Source organism: Rattus norvegicus, chromosome 8, assembly GCF_021556685.1.
Source record: "Rattus norvegicus strain SHRSP/BbbUtx chromosome 8, alternate assembly SHRSP_T2T, whole genome shotgun sequence".
NCBI lineage: Eukaryota > Metazoa > Chordata > Mammalia > Rodentia > Muridae > Rattus > Rattus norvegicus.
Window position 1 is genome coordinate 73,466,831 of NC_141541.1, and position 15,582 is coordinate 73,482,412.

The following is a 15,582-nucleotide window of genomic DNA, read 5'->3' on the forward strand; positions in this document are numbered from 1 at the left end:
TGGGGTGGGGGACATTTAAGCTAACAAGTCTGGATCACTGAGGTCTAATTGCTGTTATAAGCCCTGGATGGTCCCACAATGCACTCAAATGTACACAAGATGAGAGACAGGCCCCAGAAAGTGTGAGTTCGTCAGCTGGGGCAGGAAAAATAATGGAAGCAGGCACAGGCTCCAGCCAGAGAAGCTATCCCAGGGGCAAAGACCCTGGCTGACAGTGAAGAGAGGCTGTGGTGCCAGCACCAGGCCCAGTGGGTGGAAATCCCCCTCTCCAGAGCCTCAGGCTCTGCCTAGTTAAGCAGGGGCCACGTGGTGGTGCCAGAAGTAGATCCCGTGGGGAGTCTCCCCTGATAGTCACTCAGTAGCCACAGCCCTGCACTCACTACTGGTCACCTATCTAGCCTGGTCACTGCAGGTCCAGGAGGTGAGCCCGAGACCCACAGGACACTGAGTGAGGGGCAGGCAGGGGGGCCCTCCCTCCCATCCTGGCTGCTTTTCAGCCTGCTGTGATATGATTTCTTCGAGACCACAAATCCAGGAGCTGCCAGCAGCCAAATCCTTCTCTGATTGTCTGAGTTTTCTGGACATCAGAGAATAAACAGTCTCCACCATCTCGCCAGCTGTGCTGAGCTGTATTTCTGTCTCCTGCTGCTGTCTGGCAGGGTTACAATGCTGTGTCCACCTCCTGCTGAGGTCTGGGGGGCCTGGAAGTGGCAGGAGGGTGAGGGAGAGCCTGTGTGTATCTCTAGATTAGAGAGGACAGACACTCCTAGATTAGAGAGGACAGACACTCCTTCTGAGTCTCAATTTTGCTCCAATATCAGACATTTTAGCCTCAAGTCCCACTTTGGGCTTTTTTGGTTCTGTTTGTTTTGTTTGAGATAGGGTCTCACATAACCTAGGCTACTCTGAATTTTGCACTTCAGTTGAAGATGACCTTAAACTTCTGATCTTCCTGCCTCCTTCTCCTGAGAGCTGGGATCACAGTGTATGCCAGCATATGTTGGTTTATGCTGTGCTGAGGATGAAACCCTGGGCTTCATGCATGCTAGGCAAACATTATCCACTGAGCTATTGTGTATCTCAACCTGGATTTCAACTCTGTTAGTTGGGAGGGAGACCCCTACATGGCCACTGTCCCTGGGGTTGGTGTCCTTTAACTGGTGCCTATGGATTACCTGGGGGTACTTGAAATGTGACGCGCAGCTGTCACACCCCAATGGTTTGTTTCACAGAAGTGGAGAGACAGATGTGAGGCGGAATGAGACTAGAACCCTGACTTTTGATCCCTAAGCCTTGGAGTAATGTGGTCACCGCTTGATGACATGACCGACTGCCCGTGCGTTTGAAGGGGAGTGGGGTGTTCTCATCCTAGGCCTGTTTTGGAGATCAAGCTCATGGCTGGGCTGTTTCCTGAGAAGACGATGGGGGCCCTTGGAAAAGTACTAGTACCAGGCTCTGCTAAATCATCTTGTCAAGAGCAGAGCTGATGCAGCAGGGTCTCTGCTGCTGTCTGAGAGTCTAGCGGTTGATCTGAGCTTGGCCAGGGGCTAAGGGTAAAGTCCTCAGGAAAGGGAACCCTTCCCCCAATGCACAGCATCTGCTTCTGTGCCCTAGGATCCTGGCCTTAGATTACTGAGGGGAGGGGTGGCCTCCTCAGCCATCTGCAGCAGGAATTCCATTAGGATTCCCACCCCTCTTTTCCCTTCCAGCTGTAGACAGGAGGGTGGGAACCAGACAGCGTGGGAGGGTTGGGGTAGCTTAGGGGTCTCAGTGGACAGGTGTCTCCATCCTGGTCTGGCTTGGGCCTCAGGCTATGCTTTTCTTTGTCTAGCTGTCCAAGTCTGTGTGAGTTTGTGTGATATCCTGGGCTTGCCTGTGTGGGCAGCTGTGTTTCTGATGGGAGACAGCTTCTTTGGTAAAAAGTGTGCTTATGTGTATCTAGGCCTGGGTGTAAGTGTCCACACTCTGAGTAAGCCTTTGTATGTGGGTGTCATGGAGGATAAACCATGGGCTTCTTCATCTTCCCAGAGATGAGTAGAGTTGCCTCCATGAGGTCATTTTGGAGTAAATGTGAGCTTGTCTTTATAGATGTTAAGCCTAGGCATATGTCTGTGGAAATAGGCTTCCCCCCTAATACTAGATCCAGAGTCTCTGTGAACATGGCGGTGACATCTTTGTATTTATGCAGAAGCATTTATCTTACACTCATTGATTCATTCATAAAATTATATCCTCATTTATTCAGGAGACATTTCTGAAGTGCTTGCTTGGTGCTGTCCTGTACTTGGCACTGAAAATATAGACCCAAATAGAGCCATGCTGTGGCCTTCTGGGACCCTTGTCTATTTTGTATGGGATGGACCCATGACAGGAAAAGCTCTAAGAGTATACATCGGTCCATGCGTCATGTGTGTACCTTTGCCTGTAGACACGTCTGTGTGACTCCCTCCATGTTAGCTACATGTATGTTTCATTGCTTAGAGGGATAGCCCTGAGCTTTTTCCCTGCTGGGGTTGACTTAGGACAATTAGAAGTGCTGGGGTGCTAGACGATCACCCATCAAGAGTTCAGGATTCTGGGGCTGGAGAGATGGCTCAGTGGTTAAGAACACTGAACTGCTCTTCCAGAGGTCCCAAGTTCAAATCCCAGCAACCACATGGTAGCTCACAACCATCTGTAATGGGATCCAATGCCCTCTTCTGGTGTGTCTGATGAGTACAGTATACTCATATACATAAAGTAAATAAAATAAATCTTAAAAAAAAAAAAGAAGAGTTCAAGATTCTGCTCCTAGTTTGGGTCTGATCTGTGGAATAGTCTAGTGCAAAACTATAGAATGAAGGTTAATTTATAAAAATAATTTGGTTAACATTTTTTAAACATTTATTTAGTGTCTGTGTGTGTGTGTGTGTGTGTGTGTGTGTGTGTGTGTGAGAGAGAGAGAGAGAGAGAGAGAGAGAGAGAGAGAGAGAGAGAGAGCGCACATGTGAAGGCCAGAGGACAGCTTGTGAGAGCCAAATCTCTCCTTTTACCTGTGAGTCACAGGGATTGAACTCAGGTCATCAGGTTTAGTGGCAAGGAAACCATTTTGCTGGCCCCTGAGTTAAGGAATCTTTAGTGCTCCCTTAAGAGATGCTCAAATCTAGAATCTTTGAGCCTCCTTCAGGAGTGTTAAGAGCATTAGAGAAAGCAACACATGAAGGGTTGAGGATCGTGGCATCCGGTAAGTAGGTGCTCAATAAATACTTGCTTCTGTCCTTGTCTAGAGTTTCAGCGGCCATACCCCCACTACTCCTGGGTCCAGTGGACATACTAACTGAATTAATTTCAACCATATGCTAGTTAGTTCTGGCCTGTTATGATTTGGAAACAGTGCAAGAAAACTGAGCCATTTCTTTAGTACTAGGTGAGCAGTTCCCTCCACCCGTTCACCCTATCCCAAGGTGGAGCTTTGATACCTTGCAGTCTCGTGGACACAGAGGTACTATAAATCACAGGTTCAATGCCTTTTTCCACCTGGACTATCTCCAGCCTAACTCCAGGCTGTGGAATGCTGAGATCAGCAGTGCCAGGCACAGGGCAGGGCTGGGTCAGGTCAGGCCTCAGCCCCTTGACATGTCTGCACCTGCTTGCCCAGCCTTGGCCCAGCTCATCAGCTGTCCTCATGGCTAACACTCTTCAGTGGGGATCTCTCTGCTCCTGGCATGGGTGGCCTTGAGATCTGTGTGCGCCGGAGAGACGGGAGACCTCTATGACTCCTGTCCCCTCAAAACCTCTTAGAACAGCTGAGTTCCAGGGATAATACACAAGGAGTTATCGGGTGGGGCAGGGGGCAGCTCGGGTTAGTGGGGTGCTTATCCTGGGAATCCCCTGGAACCTGTCAATACTGGTGGCTCCTCTGCTCTCCTGAAATATCCCTGACCTGTGGGGAATGAAGGAGAGGTAAAGGGGGCAGCCAGGGATGCAGACTGGGAAATGCACTGAAAGAGAGCCCAAGGTGGCTGAGGGCCTAGGGAAGGCAGGAGAGGGTCTAGCCTGCCCTCCAGGTCATCCTCATACCTCACCCTCCTCATGTTGGTGCTGAGAGACAATCTGGTGGTTCCACCCAGACCGAAGGGCTTCTTTCACAGGTAGGAATGATTTAACCTCTGAAAGACCCTATGGAGTCTTGTGTTTATTTTGCTCTCTGGTCTCCTTATGTAGCCCAGGTTAGATCTAATCTCACCACATAGTTCAGACAGGCCTCAGACTGGCCACAATCCTCAGGCTTCCTGAATGCTAGGATTCCAAGCATGTACTACCGAACCTGGTACAGGGGGTGGGGTGGGATGGGGTACACGGGGTGTCTTTGTGACTGTGCCCTGACAACTCTGGGCTTTTCTGTTTGGGACCAGAATTGGGAATTTTCCTACTGGAAAAACAAATTATTGAAAGGAAGGGAGACATTGGTAGATTGTAGCCAAAGTAATGTGTTTAAGGAAATTTGTGCTTCATGCTGGCGGGAGCAGGGAATGTCTGGTCAAAGAGCTGGTGACGGCCAGGGTCTCTACAAGTAAACAGGCCGCCTCTAAAGTCCAGTGGCCGCTCTGAGCTCATTTCCCTCAGCGGGTGAGATGGGGAATGACGTCATCACGAGTGGGGCCTCATGGTCATGGAGTTTGTCAGTGACGGGGATGGAGGCTACCCGATCGCTGGCGGCTGATGCCACTGTTGGTTATTGGGAACAGCTGCTTCCCATAGAAGCCGCTAGGATGTCCTCCTACGCATCTGCTAGGATGGGACCCCAGCCACATCCATGACCCCGCAGCAGAGGTGTTTCTGGGGATGCCTGGGATTAACTGTCCCAGCCCTTACTTTCCACACAAGACCACGCCCTCCTCCAGGATCAAGGCCTCCCTTGGACTAAGGAAGGTCACTGAGGGTGGGTTCACTTATTAAAAAATGGTCCTTAGAGGCACAGGCTCATGTCCTGTTCCCCCCATCCCCACCCCACCCCCAGAGCTTGGACAGTGGCAACGTGCAACATTGCCTGTCTCCTGGGGCTAGGCAGCCAACTTCTGCAGGGGAGTTTCCATGAGCAGAGAGCCCAGGCCTCAGGAGGAGGGGTGGGGGACACGGTGGGGAGAAGGGAAGCCACAAAGCCTTCTCTGTGGTTCCACAGGCTCTTCCTGAGCGCTGCCACCCCAGATGAGGTTTTATGGGGTTCAAAAACCCTCCAGCAATCTCTGAGCCCCAGCTGCCAGGGGTGGGGACAGGTTCACAGTCTCAATACTCCCCCGCACAGCAAGACTTCACTTCCTGGAGGGAGAGTCATGAACAGTGGAACTCAGTAGAGAGTGGGCCAGAAACTTCTTGGAAGGAAGCCTGGGTCTTTTGCTTTGTTGTCACCCCAGGATTCACTGTGGGCTCATCAGTCAATAGAGCTACCCACCCAACTCCAGGGCTGCCTGACCTGGTCTGGGCTGAACCAAGCCCTCAGGCTGGCTGACATGCTTCATAGCAGCTCTTGGTGTACAGCTTGTCTGACTACAGGGCCAGTCTGCTGTTCACCTCCTTAGTCAACAGACCCTCGCTCACTGCCCTACCTGGTTTATGCCAAGTCTTTGCTGGACGCAGCAGTTAGAGGCACAAAAATGGAAGGCAAGATTCTCGATTTTAGGAAGTTGACCAAGAAGCAAACGATTAGTGTGATCTATACTTTCTTTTAATCACGCAGGGAGCAGATGAGGCTCCATGGAAGACAGTTGTCTGTAGGACTTACCCTGGTTACAATGGGGGATGTAGGATAAGAAAGGGTCATGCAGAAGCATGTGGAAGAGATGCCAGGAAATTAGAAAAGCAACTCTGAGGTATGGGGTCCCCCTAATCTTAGATCAAGAGAACACCCAACCCTGAGGCATGAGGCTGGCCTGCTCTTAGAACACTGAGAAGGCCCAGCCATGTGCCTGAGGCATGGGAGTAGGGAAAGAGGAGAGGTGAGTTAGAAAGCGAGGTGGGAGCCTCCTCTCAGTCACAGGGAGGACTTAGGTGTAGGGGAAGATCTTGGAGACTAGAAAATGTGTCACATCCAAGAACAGAGAGAATGAAATGGATGTCAAACATCTGAGGAAGAAATAATGCCAGCTTTGCAGTAAATCTTCCTAAAAATTGACAAGGAAGGAAGGAATACTTTCCCACTTATTCCACAAAGCCAGCAACACTCTGACCGGATACACAGATGTTCTAGAAAATGAAAATCACAGGTCCACCAGACCCAGTGGCCCAGCCACTTGAAAGGGTGAGGCAGGAGGGTTGGCTGAGAATTCCAATCTAGCCAGTGAGTCCCAATATGAACACCAGTTTCAGAGATAGAGAGAGAGAGAGAAAGAAAGAGAGACAGACAGACAGACAGACAGACAGACAGAAAGAGGAAGATAGAGGGAGGGTTGGAGGGAGGGATGGAGAGAGAGACAGAGATAGAAGGGAGGGAGGGATAGAGTGAATTATAAAACATAACCAACAAAAGACTTCGATGTAGAATACAGTTTTGCTTTTTTTGTTGTTGTTTTACTTACTATTATAGATGTCAAGAGGATAACTTTGTGGAGCCAGTTCTCATCCCACGCGTTTGTGGTCTCTTGGGATTGAACTCAGATCATCAGACTTGTGCAGGTTTTTACTGCTGAGCCATCTTGATCACCCTAGAATACAGTCTTTTAGAAACTGTCATGTGTGGTGGTGCATGGAGTAGAGACAGGAGGTCAGGAGTTGAAGGCTACCCTTATCTACACAGCAACTATGAGGTGAGCCTAGGCTATAGGAGATCACAGCTTTTAAGGAGCGACAGATGAAGTTGACCTCTTGCGCGCGCGCACACACATACACCACACACACACACACACACACACACACACACACACACACACGATGGTCCTTGCTTATTAGGAAGTGTAGAGTAATGTTCATGGAACAACTCGGTGTGAAATCTGGAGGTGGGAATGTGAGTATTGCCAACACTCTGGGAAACAGCCCTTGACAGTTACTCAGAGAGTTAAACACACACCTCCTTTAGTATTTACCAAACGACAGCAGAAGTCCACACAAAGACTTGTAGGTACATGAGGGCTCCCAACCCAAATGTGCATCATCAGAAGGATGCATAGAGAAATCGAGGTACATTCCTCAATGTGATAGGGGACAAGCCATGAACAGAGCGAATGCCGTGGACAAGTCTCTCGACAAGCCTCATAAAAATGAATACGTAGAGGGCTGGAGAGAGAGCTCAATGGTTAAGGGCACTAACTGCTCTTCCAGAGGTCCTGAGTTCAATTCCTAGCAACCACATGGTGGCTCACATCCATCTGTAATGGGATCTGATGTCCTCTTCTGGTGTGTCTGAAGACAGCTACAGTGTACTCACATACATAAAATAAATAAATAAATCTTTTTAAAAGGTTCTAGAAAATTGAATACATATTTACACTAATCTATAGAGATGTAAATGGATCATCGAGAATGGAGGGGAAAGGAAGTGAGTCAGGGAAGTTCTGGCTTTCAAAGGAGTCTGAGATCTTCTGTAAGTAACTCCAGTAGTCATTGTTGTACACCATGCACACACACATGAGTACAGGGGCATGAGGGGCTGTTTGCTTCTTTTGTATGTATGTACAGAGGTCAACATCAAGTGTCTTTCTCAATCGCTTGCCGCTTTATGTAACTGTCCAAGAACTTGCTCTGTAGACCAGGTTGGCCTTGAACATCCAGTGATCCACCTGCCTCTGCCTCCTGTCTGCTGAGATGACAGATGTTTGCACCACAATCAGCTTTTATGAAGGAGCTGAGTCCTGAACTCAGGTCCTTGTGCTTGTATGGCAAACACTTTACCACTGAGCCACTGCCCTGCCTGGTGATTGTTTACTTCTTTCTTTTGGTTTTTCTTTCTTTTTTTTTTTTAAAGATTTATTCATTTATTATATATAAGTACACTGTAGCTGTCTTCAGACACACCAGAAGAGGGCATCAGATCTCTTTACAGATGGTTGTGAGCCACCATGTGGTTGCTGGAATTTGAACTCATGACCTCTGGAAGAGCAGTAGGGTGCTCTTAACCGCTGAGCCATCTCTCCAGCCCCCGATCTTTTGGTTTTTCAAGTCAGGGTTTCTCTGTGTAGCCCAGGCTGTCCTGAAACTCACTTTGTAGACCAGGCTGGCCTCAAACTCACAGAGATCCTCCTGAGTGCTGGGATTAAAGGCATACACCACCATGCCCATGTGATGTTGATATGCTGTTTCTTTCTTTGTTCTATATATCACATGAGATTTTATATATATATATATATGTATATATATATATCTCACGTTGTATGTACTATGTGAAATATTAACTCATATATCTCAAAAAAAATCTGCTTCAAAAGCAGGAGGTAGGGCTGGGGATGCAGCTCAGTCCTGCAGCACTTGCCTAGCTTGCATGAGGCCCTGTGTTCAAATCCCAGCACCCCATAAACCCGGGCATGGTGGTGCACACCTGTAATCCTTGCGCTCAGGAAATGGAGGGGAGAGAATCAGAAGTTCAGGGACATCCTCAGCTACATGAAGAGTTCAGGGCCAGCCTAAATTATGTGAGGCCCTGTCTGAAAAAGAAAACAGAGCCTAGCCTCTGTCCCAGACCAGACACGCAGGGCTGAGGCTGCAGCTGTCCTGAAATGTGTGGGAGAGCCTCATGGGGCCGGGAGGTAGACAGGAGTCTCTCATTCCTCCCAGTCCTGACTCAACATCTGGCGACAGGCCATTCACACAGCAGCCAAAGTGATCTTGAAGTTGTAAATCTATTCCCATCATTCATCAGCGTGTGACCCTCAAAACTTCCCCTGGTCTACAAAGGCCAGTGTCCGGGCCCGGCCCATCTCTGTGCTCTTGTCTCTCACTGCCAGTGTCTTAGGCCAGTGTCCCTCCTGCCCTGGGGTCTTGGCCTGGTGACCCCCTTTACTGAGTTAGTGTCCACTGACGCCTCAGATCTCTCTTCAGTAGGATTTCTTCGTCAGTTTCAGGCCATACAGATGTGTGATGTGAACTCTCCTGGCTTCCTGCCTCATCTTCCATAATACTGTCAAAGTACATGTTTATATTACTTTTTCACAAATTCAAGGGCCTACAAGTGGCTCAGTACTTGATGCACAAACATGGAGGTCTGAGTTTGATTCCCAAAAGAACCCATACAATAATGGAATGAGAGAACCCACTCCATAAGGTTGTCATGTGACTTACACACACACACACACACACACACACACACACACACACACACACCATAGCATGTGTGTCCTCCATACCGTGCACACATACACATAATAATAAAGAAAATAAAACAAAATTTAGACAGTTGTGGTTGGGCTTTGTTGCCTAGGATAGCCCTGAACTCTTGTTATCTAGCTTTGCAGGAGGCTACAGCAGAGAATATGTGATCTCGAGTGTTTAAGATGAGCCTGAGGGTTGGGGATTTAGCTCAGTGGTAGAGCGCTTGCCTAGCGCCCTGGGTTCGGTCCCCAGCTCCGAAAAAAAAGAAAAGAAAAAAAAAAAAAAGATGAGCCTGGGATACATATCTGTGTGCCTATCTGTCTGTATGTCTGTCTGACATAGTCTAATGATTTGTAGCTAATTAACCAAATGTGGCAGAAGCAGGGAGGTGTAACATCTGAGGCAGGCCGGAGAGGCATCTTGGCTTTCTTTGTAGATGTTCCCTTTCAAAAGACAGTTGCCAGCCAGTGGTGGTACACGCCTTTAACCCCAGCACATGGGAGGCAGAAGCAGGCAGATCTTTGTGAATCTGAGGCCAGCCTGATCTACAGATTGAGTTCCAGCATTGCTTTTTATCCTAGCACTAAAGAGTCTGAGGCAGAAGAGTTGTCATGAATTCGAGGCCAGCCTGGACTACATAGCAGTACTGTCACAAAAAACAACCAACCCACGAAAGTCACCAACTGCCCTTTTCCCCAGAAGACAGAATCAAAGGACAGTTGCTGTGCTGTGAGCATGCCAGGGTCACAGAGAGAGCTACATAAAAGTGAGTGAGAGTTCGGTCCCCAGCTCTGAAAAAAAGAAAAAAGAAAAAAAAAGTGAGTGAGAAAACTCCACTGAGAACCTGGCCCAAGATCAGCACCAAGTGCCAGGCATAAACCACAGAGGCCTTCAGTACGCCTCTAGGTCTTAGGCCACTGCTTTCCCACTGCTAAACCAAAATACCATAATCTGAATACTTTATAAAAAACAAGATGTTTATTAAGCTCACAGTTTTGGAGCCTAAACGTCTAAGACTTTCAAGTTCTGCAAGAACTACATTAGACCCTTCCAAGGACAGTGCCCCTAGCAATCCAATTCCCTCTGATTAGGCCCCGCTTTCTCATAGCTCTATTAGAAACATCTTCAGTGGGTGCTAAGCTTCCAGCACACGAACATGATCAGCCCACATGCTAGCCCTGACACCATAGGATTACAGCCATATGAGACCAAGCAGGGGTTGCCCTGCTGAGCCCAGTTTCTCCTAGAACCACAGGAGGTAAATGATTATCGCAGCCGTAGACAGTGGGAACAGAGTTTAGTAAATACTTTGTTGTTTTTTTTTGAGACAGGACCTAGTTAACCTTGATCTTGAACTCATGATCCTCTTGTCTTAGCCACCCAAGCACTGGGACGGCAGGTCTGTACTCCAATGCTTAGCTCCAATACGTGCTTGGAATGAACAGAAGGAAAGAGGTCTGGATAGCCGTGGCTGTGTTTGAGCTGCTTTTCCTTCCCCGAGAAAGAGATCCAGAGAGTTGGGAAGGAAAGTGTTCCCTCACTGTGTGCTTTTAATGCCGGGCCCATGGGTAGTTTCAGGAGAACAACAGTAATTTTGCACATTTCTAATGTGTTCTTTTCTGGGGAGACATTCCCAGACTTTATCTTTTATTAGATTCTCAAAAGAATCTGTGGTCCGGACACATTAAGAACAATTTTCTGGTCCAATTATTTCAGTTTTTAGGTCAAGAAATAGATCCTATTTCCTTCTGGAAATAATTCTGGATAAAAGAAAAAAACTATAAAAAATAGACTTATGAACTGGCAAGAAAACAAGAAATATTCAAGCTGAAAATATTTATAATCTCACGGCAATCTGAACTGTGAAACTGTCTCTTGCCTTAGATAATTTTACTTTTTATTATGGTTAAGAAACATGAAATCTGTCTGGGCACTGGTAGTGCATACCTTCAATCCCAGCACTTCGGATTAAAGAGACAGGCAGATCTCTGAGTTCAGGGTCAGCCTGGTCTACAGAGTGAGTTTCCTATTACCAGAAGGATGTAGGATCTATTTCTTGACCTAAAAACTGAAATAATTGGACCAGAAAATTGCTCTTAATGTGTCCAGACACAGAAAAACTCTGCCTTGAAAAAACCCAAAACAAAACAAAAAAAAACCCACTATGAGATCTGCTGATGCGATAGCTATACACATAATCACAGCTCTTAGGGAGCTGAGGCAGGAGTATTCCCACAAGTTTCGGGGTGTCCTAGGATAAAGAATTAAAAAGGGAAAATGAAAGAAAGAAGGAAACAAATAGACACCCCCCCCCCAAAAAAAAACCAAAAAGCAAAAACAAAAACAAAAAAGCCACCAGATCTTCAGTGTTCCGTTTGTTTACTTTTGAAAATAGGGACTCATTCTATAACCCTGACTGGCCTGGAAGTTGATATGTAGACCAGGCTGGCTTTGAACTCACAGAGATACATTTGCCTCTGCCTCCCAGGTACTTGGATTAAAGGTGTGTGCTATGATGCTCAGCTTAAATGTCTCTGTGTGTATGTGTGCGTGGTTTTTTTCCCCCACATTTATTTATTGTGTGTATGCACACATGAAGAAGTCAGGGAAGGACTTGTGGGAGATTCCTCTTCTATTATGTGGGCTGTGGGTACTGAACCCAGGTCTCCTGGAATAGCAGCAAGTGCTTTTAACCAGTGAACCACCTCTGCAGTCCTGAGACCTTATCTTAAAACTAGATAGAAGAGTAGGAGAGACACCTGAGGGTTGGGGATTTAGCTCAGTGGTAGAGCGCTTGCCTAGCAACCGCAAGGCCCTGGGTTCGGTCCCCAGCTCCAGAAAAAAAAAAAAAAGAAAGACACCTGAGGTTGTCCTCTGATTTCCACACATATACTGTGGCATGTGCCAAACATTCACACAAACACTATACTTAAGCTTTTAAAAGGCACATACCAAGTTGAAAAATTAGTACACCAAGTGTTGGGAGCAGTGATGTACTCCTGTAATCCCAGCACATGGGAGCCAGGGCAGGAGGATTGTGAGTTCGAGGCCAGCCTGATCAAGAGCATGAGAGCCTGTTTCTAAAATCAAAGGCTGAAAGTCAGGTTTGTAGCTTGATGGTGGAGCTCTTGCCTAGCTCTAGCCATTGTCCAAGGCTCTTCTGGGTAAAGGAGTGTATGAATGAATCTTTGGTGTGTGTGTCGGGGGGTGGTATGATGTGTGGTGTGTGTGTGGTGTGTGTGTGTGTGTGTGTGTGGTGTGTGTGTGTATGGTGGGGTATGTGGGGTGTGTGTGGTGTGTGTGTGTGTGTGTGTGGTGGGGTGTGTGAGGTGTGTGTGGTGTAGTGTATGTGTGTGTGTGTATGGTGTGGTGTGTGTGTGTGATGTGGTGTGTGTATGTGGTGTGTGTGTGTGTGTGTGGTGGGGTGTGTGGGGTGTGTGTGGTGTGGTGTGTGGTGTGTGTGTGTATGTGGGGTGTGTGTGGTGTAGTGTATGTGTGTGTGATGTGGTGTGTGTGTATGTGGGGTGTGGTGTTTGTGTGTGTGTGTGTGTGTGTGTGTGTGGTGGGGTGTGTGGGGTATGTGTGTGTGTGGTGGGGTGTGTGTGGTGTGGTGTGGTGGGGTGTGTGTGGTGTGTGTGGTGGGGTGTGTGTGTGTGTGTGTGTGTGTGTGACTGTATGTGAGCAGGCGCATTTGAGCATGAGTGTGAGCGTGAGTGTGAGGACAACCTCATTAAGTGCTGCCATCACTGCAGCTTCTGCCGCTTCCTCCTGCTTCTCTAGTCTTTTGAGACCGGGTTTCGCTTTGAATCTGAGGTTGGCCTTGAATTTATAGAGACTCACCTGCTTCTGCCTCCCAAGTGCTAGGATTAGAGGCCAGCCACCACACTTTAAGTTCCTTCTGCTTTTTATGTGAGGCGAGGCCTCTTGTCCTGGAATGTCACTAAGTAGGCCAGGCTAGCTGGCCAGCCAGCTTCTGGCATCTGCCTGTCTCCGTCTCCCGTTGTCCCATCTCTGGGATTACAAGCATGCCCTGACATGCCTGGCTTTTTATATGAGTTCTCAGGATCAAACTCAGGTACTTGGGCTTTTGAGACGGCACTTTACCAACTAAGCTGTCTCTCCAGTCTCTGTAACTTCTGGTTCTAAAGCCTGGAATGGGCTGCCCTACCAGCGTGCCCTCAGTAGGAAAAAAAAACCAAAACCTGAAGGCACCACATTTCCCCAAGAAGGGGAGTTGTGGGGCAGAGAGAATGCCGGAAAGTGGGGGAAAGTCTTGTCAGGTTTAGAGAGAAGTATTTCAGGGGACCTGTCCCCTGTGTCTGTAATCTGGAACCACCTGGAGGTTAGCGTGGTGGCAGGGCACTGTTAAAGGAATGTGCTGACAGGGAACCAGATGCCCCCACTTGCCCATAGGGAGAGACAGGGACGTAGGGCTCTTCCCGACAGACAGAGCCAATTCACCAGTCTCTGAGAAACTGGAAGCTTTTGCTTATCCACTTGCTTTCCTTTTTATCCCTTCAGAATCTAGCCTGTGCTAAGCCCAGCCTGTCATTCTGTGGGTTGGGGGCCAACTTGGAACCTAACATCCATCATTGCCCAAAAACCTGAGATGGAGGGCTGCAAGCAACCTTCAGAGCAGCCGTTCCTGCAACCACAGTTCCCCTGAAGAAGGCAGCCATGTCTTGGTGTGGCACAAGCCACTTGTGGTCCAACCAAGTCAACTTAGGCTTCTTCACTGTCAGAGAAGAAAGTGGGCTGAAAGACTGAGGGCTCTGGTCTCTGCAGGGGCCAGGCAGAGGCTGGGCCTCTACTAGGCAGAACCTGGTTCTCCTGCTACATACCTTCCACTGGGCTGTGGAAGCCTCTTCCAGATCCCACTCCCCAGGAGGACAGAAGCAGATGCTGTCCCTATCAGGGTCACAGATCATCCGTTCCTGCACAACTCAGGCAACATATTTTCTCCATGCATAATCCTCTCATGAGTGTGGCCTGTTAGCTCCCAGGGCAAAGAGAAGCATGATGGTAGCAGGGTGGCCTTGATCCCATATCCCATGCTTGGGCTGACTGTCTGAGCCTGGGGAGAAGGGTCCATTGTTCAGCAGAACAGATAGCTAGGTGTTTCTAGAGAGGACCTGGCCTGCCTAGGGGAAGAGCAAGAGCTACAGGCTGGTTTGCTGGGTCCTGGCCTAGTGGCTCCCAGGTGGGCAAGGCTGGCTTGAGAATTCTTACCCACAGGGACTCCTCTCCCCTCTCCCTCTACCCCTCTCCCTCTCCCTCTCCCTCTCCCTCTCCCCTCCCCTCCCCTGCCCTCCCCTCCCCTCCTCTCCTCTCCTAACACTGGGGCATAAACTAGGGAAATGGGTAGTATATTATTTTTTATCATGAAAACAGAAGCAGAGAGTTATCTTAGAAAGGGCTTTTCCAGCCTTGGACTAGGTACTTTGTGTGTGTGCACATGCATGTTCATGCAGGTCCACATGTGTGAGCATACATGTGCTAAACAGAGCTCAATCCTGGGTGTTGTTCCTCAGAAGCCATCTGCTTTATATTTTGAGACAGGGTCTTTGGGACCTGTTATTTGCCAGTGAGGCTGGCCAGTGAGTTCCTAGGATCTGCCTGTCTTTCCCCCAGGGCTAGGAAAATAAGCACGTTCCACTACACTTGGCTTTTGGATGGGTATTGGGAATCAAAGTCAGGTTCTCCTGCTCATCTGGCAAGCACGTTCCAGACTGAGCCATCTTCCCAGCCTTCTGGGTGCTTTCCACAGCTCCTTGGTGACCGAAACTTGTTGTCTGAGGGCCTCACAAGGGCCTGGCAAAATAAGCATCGTGGGTCTCCCCACGAGACAGATGCAGCTCACAGAGACAGAAACACACAGCCAAGGTCAGAGGCTAGATGGGATGGGTGCGGCCAGGGCCTCGGATGGAGCAGAGTCTCAGAGCTCCTTGTGGGACCATGAAGCTTTCGGGCAGCCTGGGAACGCCATCCATTTCTGGCACCTCTCTAGGTTGTGACTGCTCCAAGGCCTAGAGTATGGTGGGTAAGGTCACCTCTCCTGGTTCAATCCTGGGTTCCTCTCACTGGAGAGACACACCCTTTGGTGAGGGGGAGGAAGCATTTTTGAGGTGAAATGTTGTCTAACAGCCAGGAATGGAAAATATTAAAAGTCCAATGGCGCCAATGAGGTTCGTGCCAGAGCCAGAAAGTACAGAGAAGAAGGAACATCCTTGTTACTGAGGACCCAGGGGTCTGCAGGGGGTCAACTACCAGCCACCCACACCCTGTAACCCCAACAGGGCCATCTGT